Source organism: Electrona antarctica (genome assembly GCF_951216825.1).
Source record: "Electrona antarctica genome assembly, contig: scaffold_110, whole genome shotgun sequence".
Taxonomy (NCBI): domain Eukaryota; kingdom Metazoa; phylum Chordata; class Actinopteri; order Myctophiformes; family Myctophidae; genus Electrona; species Electrona antarctica.
Genome location: NW_027637380.1, coordinates 402,326 through 418,546, shown reverse-complemented (window position 1 = coordinate 418,546; position 16,221 = coordinate 402,326). Strand labels below are relative to the sequence as shown.

The 16,221-nt window shown below is 47.8% G+C and overlaps 1 protein-coding gene across 4 annotated transcripts in view; it reads left to right on the top strand.

Annotated features, from left to right (window-relative positions):
- Nucleotides 1-268: 268 nt before the first annotated feature.
- LOC306918968 (oxysterol-binding protein-related protein 7-like) overlaps nucleotides 269-16,221 on the top strand; it is a 132,148-nt gene continuing 116,195 nt past the window's right edge. For 3 of the 4 annotated variants that reach the window (XM_079531808.1, XM_079531807.1, XM_079531805.1), the window contains exon 1: nucleotides 269-473. The gene's annotated coding sequence lies outside the window, so the exon portion shown is untranslated. Of the gene's footprint in view, nucleotides 474-516; nucleotides 645-16,221 lie in introns of those variants that run through there. The other variant, XM_079531806.1, reaches the window with a different exon arrangement.

Below are 16,221 nucleotides of genomic sequence, written 5' to 3'. Positions count from 1 at the left end.
TTGCAATTAAAAAAATAAGCAAGGTTAACATGAAAACCTAACCAAAGTTAGTTTGGATAAAACATTTTTTTTTAAATAAATTGACGGTAAAGTAACTGATCCCCAGTGAGATGATCCTTACAGAACCAAACACGAGGTAACATAATCACCCCATGACGTCACCCAGCTGTGCGTGATGATGTGATGTGGGCGTGCCCCCAGGTCTCGGGGCACGCAGATCTACAAGCCCAGCGCGCGTTGCCGCGGTGCCGCGCGCTGGGCTTGTAGATCTGCGCTCGGGGGTTTTTCGCCTCCGACCTGACAGACCAGGTGGATGTTCTGAGGAAACCATCCGTTTGTTGAGTTCCTTCAGCCTCTGATCTGACGCAGCTTGACTTTACCTTTAACTTTATATCTTTAACTTTATATCTTTACCTTACTGGATATCTGATCTACACACCTCCTGTACAACCTGTATATCTGATCTACACACCGTGAGTTTAATTACACTCTGTATACACTTACTAACATCCATTACAAGGCATTCATTAGAGCTGACAGACCACATGTTGGCTGGATGTGGACATTATAGTTTGTTGAGTTTGACTCACCTTTACCTTCACATACCTGTCCTTTATATTACCTGTCCTTAAGTTCTACCTCCCGTGAGTTGTTTTACACTTTATAAACATTTATTCATCATTATTATAGGCCTACTTAATTAATTCAGCTCATTAACAAACCAGATGCTGTGATTAGGTTGTTACTTCATTCTGTCTCTGACACGCCTGTACCTTTACCAAAGATTACCTGATTTAATCTATCATTATTAACATGAATTAATGAATCCACCAGGTTGATGTGTTACAGCCTAGAGGAGGATTTAAATTAAATGTGTTTTGGTACATTTGTTTGGGTAAATGTGTATTTTCGTGTCTGCTTCGGTTTACAGTGACTTGTTGAAACGTGTGTGCATTAATTATAATATGGTGGCTTTACGACTCACTTCACTGATTTATTGGTTTGGTTTGATTTAAGTGTGTTTAGATTGTTGTGACTAGACTAGGCCTCACTGTCTCTCTGCTGTAGTAGTTTAATTACATTTAAATGAGTGTGTTTAGATTGTTGTGTGTTGTGACTAGACTAGGCCTCACTCTGCTGTAGCCTAATAATCTGTGTTTCATAATAACTAGAGAAACAGCGTCCATTTGGTTACTTAGTTTATTAGATTTAAATGAGTTTGTTTAGATTGTTGTGTGTTGTGTCTAGGCCTCACTGTCTCTCTGCTGTAGCCTGTAGCGTCCATTTGGTTGTGATTTAAAAGAGTGTGTTTAGATTGTGAGTGTAATTGTCTTGACGGACGGATCAGGCAGCATTTAGCTATTAATTGTCTGGTTGTTTTTAATTAGTTAGATTTGATTAGAATCTGTTTGTTTTGATGCTAAACTCACTGATGTGTTTCTGATGTCGTGTTGTTTCTAAAAGAGAATTAATGTAACATCTTGAGGTGAAACAACATGTCTATCTGTTGTCTTGTTGGGTTAATTGACCTTTATTTGATTTAAATAAGTTTATTTGATGTGAGGAGTGTGTTGTGATGTAGGACTGTTTATTATTCCCAGAGTGGGGAGTTCCAGGGGGTCCCCAGCTAAATGACAGGAACCAAATGGACCCTTATGGGTCTGTAACTCTGAGAGTGTAACACATGGAACCAAATGGACCCTTATGGGTCTGTAACTCTGAGAGTGTAACACATGGAACCAAATGGACCCTTATGGGTCTGTAACTCTCAGTGTACACATGGAACCAAATAGACCCTTATGGGTCTGTAACTCTCAGTGTACACATGGAACCAAATTCGTACACTAGCTCTCAGAGTTAAATCTAGCCCGTCTCCGGACCCCCCGGGTTGAGCTCCTTTGGACCGCTACCACGAAGGGTCCGGTCTCACCGGCTTCAAGCGACATGGGACGCAATCTGACTTTCCCTGTTTTACCTCTGTGCTGCGGTGTCGGTGTCACGCTGACATATTCCAAAATAAGCATATGAACGCTATAGGAGACAACGAACCTTCTGACCCCCCCGCGAACGGCTCAGAAGCCGTTAAGTATTTTTAATGTTTGTACGACCATTTTGGCAGCTCTGAAATTCTCTCTTCGGTCCCTCCTTGTTGACATCTCGGTTGGCTAGCTGCGCCTACGAGGCGCGTAGGGAGGCGCAGCTAGCCAACCGATATGCTGGAGGCGGTACAATGGGATGTCAACAAGAGAGAATTTCAGAGCTGCCAAAATGGTCGTACAAACATTAAAAATACTTAACGGCTTCTGAGCCGTTCGCGGGGGGGGGGTCAGAAGGTTCGTTGTCTCCTATAGCGTTCATATGCTTATTTTGGAATATGTCAGCGTGACACCGACACCGCAGCACAGAGGTAAAACAGGGAAAGTCAGATTGCGTCCCATGTCGCTTGAAGCCGGTGAGACCGGACCCTTCGTGGTAGCGGTCCAAAGGAGCTCAACCCGGGGGGTCCGGAGACGGGCTAAGTTAAATCAACATTGATTTTACAATATAAACTGGGGGTCCCAGAGATAGAAATGCCATTAAATGGGGGTCCGTAGACTAATGCATGTCAAACTGGGGGTCCTTGAAATTAAACTGGTTGAGAATCACTGCTAAAAATCTTCTCTTATGGGGGGTCCCTGGCATATCTTTTTCAAATGGGGGTCCGCAAGCTAATGGGTGTCAATTTGGGGGTCCTTGACATGAAGAAGTTTGGGACCCACTGATTATTGATGTCAGGAGTGTGTTGTTGTTTACAAATAAACAACTGTTTATTTGTGTTCATGCCTGTGCATTATGCAAATGAGTTTGTAAAGTACTTTAGTGTGAATGAGTGTGTTTGTGTTTGAAGCATCGTGTCGTTTCTACAATAGTTTTACATCTAATCAGAAACTCACTGAGGTCTGTGTGGATGAACCAATACCATGGTCTGTTTGTTTGGACATATTTTTACTGATATCTTATATTTGTATATAATGTTTGTCCCTGGCTGTAAATGACCTTTTCATCCAAGGAAGACACCATCTGAATTACATTGATACTTTATAGAACCTTATTATGTCATATTAGCATACATGAATATGTAAATCTGTCCCCTTAAAGATACATTTTATATCACGAGGAAAACTGGAGAGGATATTATTTAGTTTAGGACAGATTATTGAATTGTTGATTATTGAAAATTGATGATTGAAACCAACTAGTTTACTTTAAACCAGCTGAACCCCAGCAGCACTAACTGGGGGGAACATTCACCCAACAAACAGATTTATACGAGCTTGTAGATCTGCTGTATTTGGTTGCAATGGTTGGTGAGACAAGTGAGTACAGTGCAAGTGACATTGATGAGTTCCAGATATTATCCCAGTATTCTGTTCTGAGGCACCCTGGACTTGTGTCATGACACCCTAGGGTGTCATGACACCCTGTGACCCTAGGGTGTAAATGGTGCATTTATATAGTGCCTTTATCCAAGGCGCTTTACATAGATTGTGCATTACATTCACCCATTCACACACACATTCATACACCGATGGCAGCGGAAACCATGCAAGGCACTAGCCAGCACATCGGGAGCAATTTGGGGTTCAGTGTCTTGCTCAAGGACACTTCGACACTAACTCTGGGGGAGCCCGGGTTCGAACTGGCAACCTTACGGTTACCATCCAGCCACTCTACCCCTGAGCCGTCATGGTGTCATGACACCTTAGGGTGTCATGACACCGGCACCCACTCTGAGAAGCACGCTTGTAGTGGTATGTGTACAGACTGTACACGCTTGCAGTGTCACACATTGCAAGTTTAACCCATTCTTGGCGGGAACCCCTTTTGGTGTTTTAAGCATTATGTTATACTTTAGCTATTGAAAAATAGCAGATCTACAAGCTCATAGTGCGGCACTTGGAGCCGCGCTATGAGCTTGTAGGTCTGCTATTTTAGAAAAATCGTGAAAATGTGGCGCAAATCTTTGAATATATATTCTTTCAGAGCGAATGTTTTTAACTCAAATCTTTGCCACTGGGCGGGGTCCCTGGAACAACATATTTCCAGATGGGGGTCGGTGGCCAAATACACACATTTTTGGGGGTCCTTGACATGGAATTGTTTGACAGACAGGAAAGGGAGAGAGCGAGAGAGAGAGAGAGAGAGAGAAGGGGAGAGACATGCAGCAAAGGTGGTCATGAACGGGACTCGAACACACGACACTCTGTCAGGCCATGATGCGCCTGGACCGCTAACCTAGTTAGGTTAACCTAGTTAGGTTAACCTAACCAGACTGAAAATAACTTTTAACCCCTTGAACTCATCAGTATCTGTTCTAGCCCATTCTGACCTGAGATCAGATTCTATAAATGTCTTCTACATCCTGACAGTTTTCTGAAAAAGCTATGTTTCTATGTCAGTCGTTCTTCGATTTTTCAAAAATAGCAGACCTACAAGCTCATAGCGCGCCACTCGGTGGCACGCTACGAGCTTGTAGGTCTGCTATTTTTCAATAGCTAAAGCATAACATAATGCTAACACCAAAAGGGGTTCCCGCCCAGAATGGGCTAGGGGGGGGAACGTTCACCTAAAAATAGCAGATCTACAGGCTCACTCACCGCATGTAGATCTGCCATTTTTGGTGAAGAGAGTTGGGGGTAGATGGAAATAGAACTGCACTGCAGTTTGACTCAGGTGTGAGTCACTAATTCTAGAGGGTCTTAAACTGATGTGAAATTAAATCCAATTTATCGTGTGTGTGTGTGTGTGTGTGTGTGTGTGTGTGTGTGTGTGTGTGTGTGTGTGTGTGTGTGTGTGTGTGTGTGTGTGTGTGTGTGTGTGTGTGTGTGTGTGTGTGTGTGTGTGTGTGTGTGTGTGTGTGTGTGTGTGTGTGTGTGTGTGTGTGTGTGTGTGTGTGTGTGTGTGTGTGTGTGTGTGTGTGTGTGTGTGTGTGTGTGTGTGTGTGTGTGTGTGTGTGTGTGTGTGTGTGTGTGTGTGTGTGTCCATGGAATGCTGGGTGAGGTCATGCTTGTTGTTAGGTGACTGAGGACAGAATATGCCTTGATTTTGTGGATGTAACTTTGCTTATGTCCTTATATGCCATTTCCTGTGTGTGTGTGTGTGTGTGGCGACGCATACATTACAATTATACCTTACCTGTCTGTCTGCTGTGGACCCTGTCTGTCTCACTCTCAGACTGCCTGTCTGTCTGCTGTAAAACCTGTCAGTCTGTCTCTCAGACTGCTTGTCTGTCTGCTGTGAAACCTGTCTGTCTCACTCTCAGACTGCCTGTCTGTCTGCTGTGAAACCTGTCTGTCTCACTCTCAGACTGCCTGTCTGTCTGCTGTGGACCCTGTCTGTCTCACTCTCAGACTGCCTGTCTGTCTGCTGTGAAACCTGTCTGTCTCACTCTCAGACTGCCTGTCTGTCTGCTGTGAAACCTGTCTGTCTCACTCTCATACTGCCTGTCTGTCTGCTGTGGACCCTGTCTGTCTCACTCTCTGACTGCCTGTCTGTCTGCTGTGGACCCTGTCTGTCTCAGACTGCCTGTCTGTCTGCTGTGGACCCTGTCTGTCTGTCTCTCAGACTGCCTGTCTGTCTGCTGTGAAACCTGTCTGTCTCACTCTCAGACTGCCTGTCTGTCTGCTGTGAAACCTGTCTGTCTCACTCTCAGACTGCCTGTCTGTCTGCATGTCTTGATTGGCTGAGTTCTGTGGTCACATGGTGGGAGTTCTGCTCTGGTTTTGGTGAATATAGTTCAGATTTTTTTTACCTTAAGCTGTATGAAATACTTGCCATTAATATAGTGGTTGCAACTGTATTAATTGATTGCCCGAGTCCCGTGGTGGGAGTTCTGCTCTTGAAATATTAAGTAGTTCCGGTCATTTTGTGGGGGGAGGGGGGGGGCACGCAGTAAAAGTAAATTAATTCACAAAACAAACTCATTTTTGACCCCTCTATCACACAACTATGTTTTTGGTGTCCATATCACTACGCCCAAAACATAAAATGTCTTACATCCTGACAGTTTTCTGAAAAAACTATGTTTCTATCAGTCGTTCTTCGATTTTTCAAAAATAGCAGACCTTCAAGCTCGTAGGTGAGCTTGTAGATCTGCTATTTTTCAATAGCTAAAGCATAACATAATGCTTAAAACACCAAAAGGGGTTCCCGCCCAAAATGGGTTAAGTATTTCTCACATGGAGGAACTGTGTTTTTCTGCTGCTGCTGGTGTGAATCTTTAGTTCCTACATTTAGGATTTATTTTCACACATATTTATCAGTGAACTTCCAAAACCTTTCCAGAATATTTATACCTATAATTTTCAGATCAATAATGAGTCTCTACTCCTAATGTCTACAGACAGACAGAGTAGCAACAATACAGCATAGAATATAGAATCCTATATTTCTAATTCTATTCCACATTTTGTGCCAAATATTTTGCTACACCACCCATCTATGGTTCCCAAACTGTGGTGCGTGGACCCCTTGTGGTGCGTGAGCGCCTCTAGGGGGTGCTGTGGTGCGTGGACCCCTTGTGGTGCGTGAGCGCCTCTAGGGGGTGCTGTGGTGCGTGGACCCCTTGTGGTGCGTGAGCGCCTCTAGGGGGTGCTGTGGTGCGTGGACCCCTTGTGGTGCGTGAGCGCCTCTAGGGGGTGCTGTGGTGCGTGGACCCCTTGTGGTGCGTGAGCGCCTCTAGGGGGTGCTGTGGTGCGTGGACCCCTTGTGGTGCGTGAGCGCCTCTAGGGGGTGCTGTGGTGCGTGGACCCCTTGTGGTGCGTGAGCGCCTCTAGGGGGTGCTGTGGTGCGTGGACCCCTTGTGGTGCGTGAGCGCCTCTAGGGGGTGCTGTGGTGCGTGGACCCCTTGTGGTGCGTGAGCGCCTCTAGGGGGTGCTGTGGTGCGTGGACCCCTTGTGGTGCGTGAGCGCCTCTAGGGGGTGCTGTGGTGCGTGGACCCCTTGTGGTGCGTGAGCGCCTCTAGGGGGTGCTGTGGTGCGTGGACCCCTTGTGGTGCGTGAGCGCCTCTAGGGGGTGCTGTGGTGCGTGGACCCCTTGTGGTGCGTGAGCGCCTCTAGGGGGTGCTGTGGTGCGTGGACCCCTTGTGGTGCGTGAGCGCCTCTAGGGGGTGCGCGTCATGAAAAGACTAATGCTGGTGCTATGGTTTTATTATAAATATATTAACATATTATGCCAATATATGCAGAATATAGCCTATGCTGCGCATATATTCAATATTTAGGCTCATATGTGCAATGTGCATATATGTAGATATATAGGTATGGGGGGTGCGTCAGCTAGGTCTGGAGGCACCACGGTGTGAGCTTGTAGATCTGATCTATCCTAGAGCAGGGGTTCTCAACCCGTGGGTCGCGACCCCTCGGGGGGTCGCCAAATTATTTTGGGGGGTCCCCAAATTATTTTTTTCTTTTTTTCTTTTTGCAACTGAATGGCTGGAAAGTGGAAATGAAGAGTTTACATATAGTACACATAGTACATGCATACACCTTCCCTAATGATTATATCTGGTTTCAGTATGTATTTATGGTGTATTGTCTCTATTATTAAGGTTATTGTAGCAGTCAATTTATATTGGGGGTCGGGAGGGGGCGGGGCGGGGGTCCCGAGACGTTGCCAAAGCATTTCTGGGGGTCCCCGGCCAAAAAGGTTGAGAACCCCTGTCCTAGAGCATAGGATCACACTGTGAGCTTGTAGATCTGATCTATCCTAGGACATGTAGGATCACACTGTGAGCTTGTAGATCTGATCTATCCTAGGACATATAGGATCACACTGCAGCGCGCTGTGAGCTTGTAGATCTGATCTATCCTAGGACATATAGGATCACACTGTGAGCTTGTAGATCTGATCTATCCTAGGACATATAGGATCACACTGCAGCACGCTGTGAGCTTGTAGATCTGTTGGTACACGAGGCTGTCAACTATACATTCAGGGATCATTTCCATCATTTTCTAAAAGGTTTGATTAATTATATTACAATGTTCTGTAAAAAAAAAAAAAAAGTACCGATATTCTGAATCCTAATAGTTTTCTGAAACCCTCATGTTTCTGTATCAGTGGTGCTCAACCTGTTTCGTGTCAAGGACCCCCAGAATGATCTGTATTTGGCCGCGGACCCCCATCTGAAAATATGTAGTTCTTGCAGGGACCCCCCCCCCCCCCTCCCAGAAGCAAAGATTTGATTTAAAAACGTTCGCTCTGAAAGAATATATATTCAAAGACATATTATATGTATATAGTATTCTTTTGTATATTTCAGTTACGTGTCATATCACATAACTGAAATATAAAAGAAAAATACTGAACATTCATTATTTCTATACTAAAAAAATAGCAGAAATAGCAGATCTACAAGCTTACAATGTGCCACGTGTTGTAAGCTTGTAGACAGTCATTAAGGCATGCGAATCCCTTGACTCCTTCAAAACCGCTCTCAAAGGGCACCTACGGATGGCTGCAATTCGAAACTGGCCTCCGTAAAATCTGAATCCCCCCCCACCGCCCCCCCCCTTTTCCCCTCACTGTATATGTTTCTTTTCCCTTTTTACCTCCTTTATGATGAATTCCTGTTCTGTTCTTTGACTATATAGAAGTGTCTATTTGTACGTCTCTAAATGTTTTGATGAATTGAACAAGGTGGACACTCTTGTAAACAAGTGTAATGCTTAATTGGGTCGTCCACTCGCAGTTAACAGTTTTTGTATTGAGTTTGTGCTTGAAATGTACTGTAATTCTGCAAACTGTTAATAAATATTTCAATCAATCAATCAGATCTGCTATTCCGTCCATCATCAAATGGTGGTCCGTGGCTCAGATGGGTCTGAGAGGCTAAATGTCATCAGATGGTGGTCCGTGGCTCAGATGGGTCTGAGAGGCTATGTCATCAGATGGTGGTCCGTGGCTCAAATGGGTCTGAGAGGCTAAATGTCATCAGATGGTGGTCCGTGGCTCAAATGGGTCTGAGAGGCTAAATGTCATCAGGTGGTCCGTGGCTCAAATGGGTCTGAGAGGCTAAATGTCATCAGATGGTGGTCCGTGGCTCAAATGGGTCTGAGAGGCTAAATGTCATCAGGTGGTCCGTGGCTCAAATGGGTCTGAGAGGCTAAATGTCATCAAATGGTGGTCCGTGGCTCAAATGGGTCTGAGAGGCTAAATGTCATCAAACGGTGGTCCGTGGCTCAGATTGGTCTGAGAGGCTAACCCCCTTTCTGAAACCAGCTCCTCGCCACTCGCTCTACACACTTGCCCTCGATATGCGCGTTCACGCGAGGCTGCGCCATAGTAAGTATCGTCCGAAACCAAGAAGCCTTGAGTGGAAGTGGCTTATAAAGCCCTCAAGAGCGAGTCTGTGCCGATCTAGACTCGATTGCCTTGTGCAGCCCTGCTCTCTGTCCGCATGGAAACCGCGACCTACAAATGTAAGAACCACCACAAATAAATGATAAATAAACTGCTCCTAAACAATCTTCATCTGATGCAGAATAGACAACGCTCCAACTGATGTTCACAAGGGCTCTTTATTTACCCCACCGTGAAAAAACTATAAATGAAACCACACAAACAATTTGTTATAAATCATTGTGTTAAAAGTTGTTTTGTTTGAAACAAAAGTTTCAAACAAAACTTTTAACACAATGATTTATAAACACCATGTATGTATATGACATGTCATTTTTGACAGTCACGCTGTATTTCCTTTTTCCATATTAATGAAATCCACATGTCACACAAACATACACGATGCAATGCAATATAACTGTACAAACAAAATAACAGGTAACACAATTGCATGATGGTAACCATGGCAACGAATGGTGTCTGTTTCCTGTTTCTGCACAAGGAGGGCGAGTGTATTTCCAAACAGTTTTTTTATACCCAGCACCCTAATCAAGGGAACTTGATTCAGCTGGAGGGGCACTTCCTGACGAGGGAACCTCCCGAGAGCACTTCAAGTCAAGGGACTGGTTTCAGAAAGGGCCTAAATGTCATCAAATGGTGGTCCGTGGCTCAAATGGGTCTGAGAGGCTAAATGTCATCAGATGGTGGTCCGTGGCTCAGATGGGTCTGAGAGGCTAAAGGTCATCAGATGGTGGTCCGTGGCTCAGATGGGTCTGAGAGGATAAATGTCATCAGATGGTGGTCCGTGGCTCAGATGGGTCTGAGAGGCTAAATGTCATCAGATGGTGGTCCGTGACTCAGATGGGTCTGAGAGGCTAAATGTCATCAGATGGTGGTCCGTGACTCAGATGGGTCTGAGAGGCTAAAGGTCATCAGATGGTGGTCCGTGGCTCAGATGGGTCTGAGAGGCTAAATGTCATCAGATGGTGGTCCGTGGCTCAAATGGGTCTGAGAGGCTAAATGTCATCAGATGGTGGACCGTGGCTCAAATGGGTCTGAGAGGCTAAATGTCATCAGATGGTGGTCCGTGGCTCAGAGAGGCTAAATGTCATCAGACGGTGGTCCGTGGCTCAAATGGGTCTGAGAGGCTAAATGTCATCAGATAGTGGTCCGTGACTCAAATGGGTCTGAGAGGCTAAATGTCATCAAACGGTGGTCCGTGGCTCAAATGGGTCTGAGAGGCTAAATGTCATCAGATGGTGGCTCAAATGGGTCTGAGAGGCTAAATGTCATCAGATGGTGGTCCGTGGCTCAGATGGGTCTGAGAGGCTAAAGGTCATCAGATGGTGGTCCGTGGCTCAGATGGGTCTGAGAGGCTAAATGTCATCAGATGGTGGTCCGTGGCTCAGATGGGTCTGAGAGGCTAAAGGTCATCAGATGGTGGTCCGTGGCTCAGATGGGTCTGAGAGGCTAAATGTCATCAGATGGTGGTCCGTGGCTCAGATGGGTCTGAGAGGCTAAAGGTCATCAGATGGTGGTCCGTGGCTCAGATGGGTCTGAGAGGCTAAATGTCATCAGATGGTGGTCCGTGGCTCAGAGAGGCTAAATGTCATCAGACGGTGGTCCGTGGCTCAGATGGGTCTGAGAGGCTAAATGTCATCAGATGGTGGTCCGTGGCTCAGATGGGTCTGAGAGGCTAAAGGTCATCAGATGGTGGTCCGTGGCTCAGATGGGTCTGAGAGGCTAAATGTCATCAAACGGTGGTCCGTGGCTCAGATGCGTCTGAGAGGCTAAATGTCATCAGATGGTGGTCCGTGGCTCAGATGGGTCTGAGAGGCTAAATGTCATCAGATGGTGGTCCGTGGCTCAGATGCGTCTGAGAGGCTAAATGTCATCAGATGGTGGTCCGTGGCTCAGATGGGTCTGAGAGGCTAAATGTCATCAGATGGTGGTCCGTGGCTCAGATGGGTCTGAGAGGCTAAATGTCATCAGATGGTGGTCCGTGGCTCAAATGGGTCTGAGAGGCTAAATGTCATCAGATGGTGGTCCGTGGCTCAAATGGGTCTGAGAGGCTAAATGTCATCAGATGGTGGTCCGTGGCTCAGATGGGTCTGAGAGGCTAAATGTCATCAGATGGTGGTCCGTGGCTCAAATGGGTCTGAGAGGCTAAAGGTCATCAGATGGTGGTCCGTGGCTCAGATGGGTCTGAGAGGCTAAATGTCATCAGATGGTGGTCCGTGGCTCAGATGGGTCTGAGAGGCTAAATGTCATCAGATGGTGGTCCGTGGCTCAAATGGGTCTGAGAGGCTAAAGGTCATCAGATGGTGGTCCGTGGCTCAGATGGGTCTGAGAGGCTAAATGTCATCAGATGGTGGTCCGTGGCTCAAATGGGTCTGAGAGGCTAAATGTCATCAAATGGTGGTCCGTGGCTCAGATGGGTCTGAGAGGCTAAATGTCATCAGATGGTGGTCCGTGGCTCAAATGGGTCTGAGGCTAAAGGTCATCAGATGGTGGTCCGTGGCTCAGATGGGTCTGAGAGGCTAAATGTCATCAGATGGTGGTCCGTGGCTCAAATGGGTCTGAGAGGCTAAATGTCATCAAATGGTGGTCCGTGGCTCAGATGGGTCTGAGAGGCTAAATGTCATCAAATGGTGGTCCATGGCTCAAATGGGTCTGAGAGGCTAAATGTCATCAAATGGTGGTCCGTGGCTCAGATGGGTCTGAGAGGCTAAATGTCATCAAATGGTGGTCCGTGGCTCAGATGGGTCTGAGAGGCTAAATGTCATCAAATGGTGGTCCATGGCTCAAATGGGTCTGAGAGGCTAAATGTCATCAAATGGTGGTCCGTGGCTCAGATGGGTCTGAGAGGCTAAATGTCATCAAACGGTGGTTCCGTGGCTCAGATGGGTCTGAGAGGCTAAATGTCATCAAACGGTGGTCCGTGGCTCAGATGGGTCTGAGAGGCTAAATGTCATCAAATGGTGGTCCGTGGCTCAGATGGGTCTGAGAGGCTAAATGTCATCAAATGGTGGTCCGTGGCTCAGATGGGTCTGAGAGGCTAAATGTCATCAAATGGTGGTCCGTGGCTCAGATGGGTCTGAGAGGCTAAATGTCATCAGATGGTGGTCCGTGGCTCAGATGGGTCTGAGAGGCTAAATGTCATCAGATGGTGGTCCGTGGCTCAGATGGGTCTGAGAGGCTAAATGTCATCAGATGGTGGTCCGTGGCTCAGATGGGTCTGAGAGGCTAAATGTCATCAGATGGTGGTCCGTGGCTCAGATGGGTCTGAGAGGCTAAATGTCATCAGATGGTGGTCCGTGGCTCAGATGGGTCTGAGAGGCTAAATGTCATCAGATGGTGGTCCGTGGCTCAGATGGGTCTGAGAGGCTAAATGTCATCAGATGGTGGTCCGTGGCTCAGATGGGTCTGAGAGGCTAAATGTCATCAGATGGTGGTCCGTGGCTCAGATGGGTCTGAGAGGCTAAATGTCATCAGATGGTGGTCCGTGGCTCAGATGGGTCTGAGAGGCTAAATGTCATCAGATGGTGGTCCGTGGCTCAGATGGGTCTGAGAGGCTAAATGTCATCAGATGGTGGTCCGTGGCTCAGATGGGTCTGAGAGGCTAAATGTCATCAGATGGTGGTCCGTGGCTCAGATGGGTCTGAGAGGCTAAATGTCATCAGATGGTGGTCCGTGGCTCAGATGGGTCTGAGAGGCTAAATGTCATCAGATGGTGGTCCGTGGCTCAGATGGGTCTGAGAGGCTAAATGTCATCAGATGGTGGTCCGTGGCTCAGATGGGTCTGAGAGGCTAAATGTCATCAGATGGTGGTCCGTGGCTCAGATGGGTCTGAGAGGCTAAATGTCATCAGATGGTGGTCCGTGGCTCAGATGGGTCTGAGAGGCTAAATGTCATCAGATGGTGGTCCGTGGCTCAGATGGGTCTGAGAGGCTAAATGTCATCAGATGGTGGTCCGTGGCTCAGATGGGTCTGAGAGGCTAAATGTCATCAGATGGTGGTCCGTGGCTCAGATGGGTCTGAGAGGCTAAATGTCATCAAATGGTGGTCCGTGGCTCAAATGGGTCTGAGAGGCTAAATGTCATCAGATGGTGGTCCGTGGCTCAAATGGGTCTGAGAGGCTAAATGTCATCAGATGGTGGTCCGTGGCTCAGATGGGTCTGAGAGGCTAAATGTCATCAGATGGTGGTCCGTGGCTCAGATGGGTCTGAGAGGCTAAATGTCATCAGATGGTGGTCCGTGGCTCAGATGGGTCTGAGAGGCTAAATGTCATCAGATGGTGGTCCGCGGCTCAGATGGGTCTGAGAGGCTAAATGTCATCAGATGGTGGTCCGTGGCTCAGATGGGTCTGAGAGGCTAAATGTCATCAGATGGTGGTCCGCGGCTCAAATGGGTCTGAGAGGCTAAATGTCATCAGATGGTGGTCCGTGGCTCAGATGGGTCTGAGAGGCTAAATGTCATCAGATGGTGGTCCGTGGCTCAGATGGGTCTGAGAGGCTAAATGTCATCAGATGGTGGTCCGTGGCTCAGATGGGTCTGAGAGGCTAAATGTCATCAGATGGTGGTCCGTGGCTCAGATGGGTCTGAGAGGCTAAATGTCATCAGATGGTGGTCCGTGGCTCAGATGGGTCTGAGAGGCTAAATGTCATCAGATGGTGGTCCGCGGCTCAAATGGGTCTGAGAGGCTAAATGTCATCAGATGGTGGTCCGTGGCTCAGATGGGTCTGAGAGGCTAAATGTCATCAGATGGTGGTCCGTGGCTCAGATGGGTCTGAGAGGCTAAATGTCATCAGATGGTGGTCCGTGGCTCAGATGGGTCTGAGAGGCTAAATGTCATCAGATGGTGGTCCGTGGCTCAGATGGGTCTGAGAGGCTAAATGTCATCAGATGGTGGTCCGTGGCTCAGATGGGTCTGAGAGGCTAAATGTCATCAGATGGTGGTCCGCGGCTCAAATGGGTCTGAGAGGCTAAATGTCATCAGATGGTGGTCCGTGGCTCAGATGGGTCTGAGAGGCTAAATGTCATCAGATGGTGGTCCGCGGCTCAAATGGGTCTGAGAGGCTAAATGTCATCAGATGGTGGTCCGTGGCTCAATGGGTCTGAGAGGCTAAATGTCATCAGATGGTGGTCCGTGGCTCAGATGGGTCTGAGAGGCTAAATGTCATCAGATGGTGGTCCGCGGCTCAGATGGGTCTGAGAGGCTAAATGTCATCAGATGGTGGTCCGTGGCTCAGATGGGTCTGAGAGGCTAAATGTCATCAGATGGTGGTCCGTGGCTCAAATGGGTCTGAGAGGCTAAATGTCATCAGATGGTGGTCCGTGGCTCAGATGGGTCTGAGAGGCTAAATGTCATCAGATGGTGGTCCGTGGCTCAGATGGGTCTGAGAGGCTAAATGTCATCAGATGGTGGTCCGTGGCTCAGATGGGTCTGAGAGGCTAAATGTCATCAGATGGTGGTCCGTGGCTCAGATGGGTCTGAGAGGCTAAATGTCATCAGATGGTGGTCCGCGGCTCAGATGGGTCTGAGAGGCTAAATGTCATCAGATGGTGGTCCGTGGCTCAGATGGGTCTGAGAGGCTAAATGTCATCAGATGGTGGTCCGCGGCTCAAATGGGTCTGAGAGGCTAAATGTCATCAGATGGTGGTCCGTGGCTCAGATGGGTCTGAGAGGCTAAATGTCATCAGATGGTGGTCCGTGGCTCAGATGGGTCTGAGAGGCTAAATGTCATCAGATGGTGGTCCGTGGCTCAGATGGGTCTGAGAGGCTAAATGTCATCAGATGGTGGTCCGTGGCTCAGATGGGTCTGAGAGGCTAAATGTCATCAGATGGTGGTCCGTGGCTCAGATGGGTCTGAGAGGCTAAATGTCATCAGATGGTGGTCCGCGGCTCAAATGGGTCTGAGAGGCTAAATGTCATCAGATGGTGGTCCGTGGCTCAGATGGGTCTGAGAGGCTAAATGTCATCAGATGGTGGTCCGTGGCTCAGATGGGTCTGAGAGGCTAAATGTCATCAGATGGTGGTCCGTGGCTCAGATGGGTCTGAGAGGCTAAATGTCATCAGATGGTGGTCCGTGGCTCAGATGGGTCTGAGAGGCTAAATGTCATCAGATGGTGGTCCGTGGCTCAGATGGGTCTGAGAGGCTAAATGTCATCAGATGGTGGTCCGCGGCTCAAATGGGTCTGAGAGGCTAAATGTCATCAGATGGTGGTCCGTGGCTCAGATGGGTCTGAGAGGCTAAATGTCATCAGATGGTGGTCCGCGGCTCAAATGGGTCTGAGAGGCTAAATGTCATCAGATGGTGGTCCGTGGCTCAATGGGTCTGAGAGGCTAAATGTCATCAGATGGTGGTCCGTGGCTCAGATGGGTCTGAGAGGCTAAATGTCATCAGATGGTGGTCCGCGGCTCAGATGGGTCTGAGAGGCTAAATGTCATCAGATGGTGGTCCGTGGCTCAATGGGTCTGAGAGGCTAAATGTCATCAGATGGTGGTCCGTGGCTCAGATGGGTCTGAGAGGCTAAATGTCATCAGATGGTGGTCCGTGGCTCAAATGGGTCTGAGAGGCTAAATGTCATCAGATGGTGGTCCGTGGCTCAAATGGGTCTGAGAGGCTAAATGTCATCAGATGGTGGTCCGTGGCTCAAATGGGTCTGAGAGGCTAAATGTCATCAGATGGTGGTCCGTGGCTCAGATGGGTCGGAGAGGCTAAATGTCATCAGATGGTGGTCCGTGACTCAGATGGGTCTGAGAGGCTAATTGTCATCAGATGGTGGTCCGTGGCTCAGATGGGTCTGAGAGGCTAAATGTCATCAGATGGTGGTCCG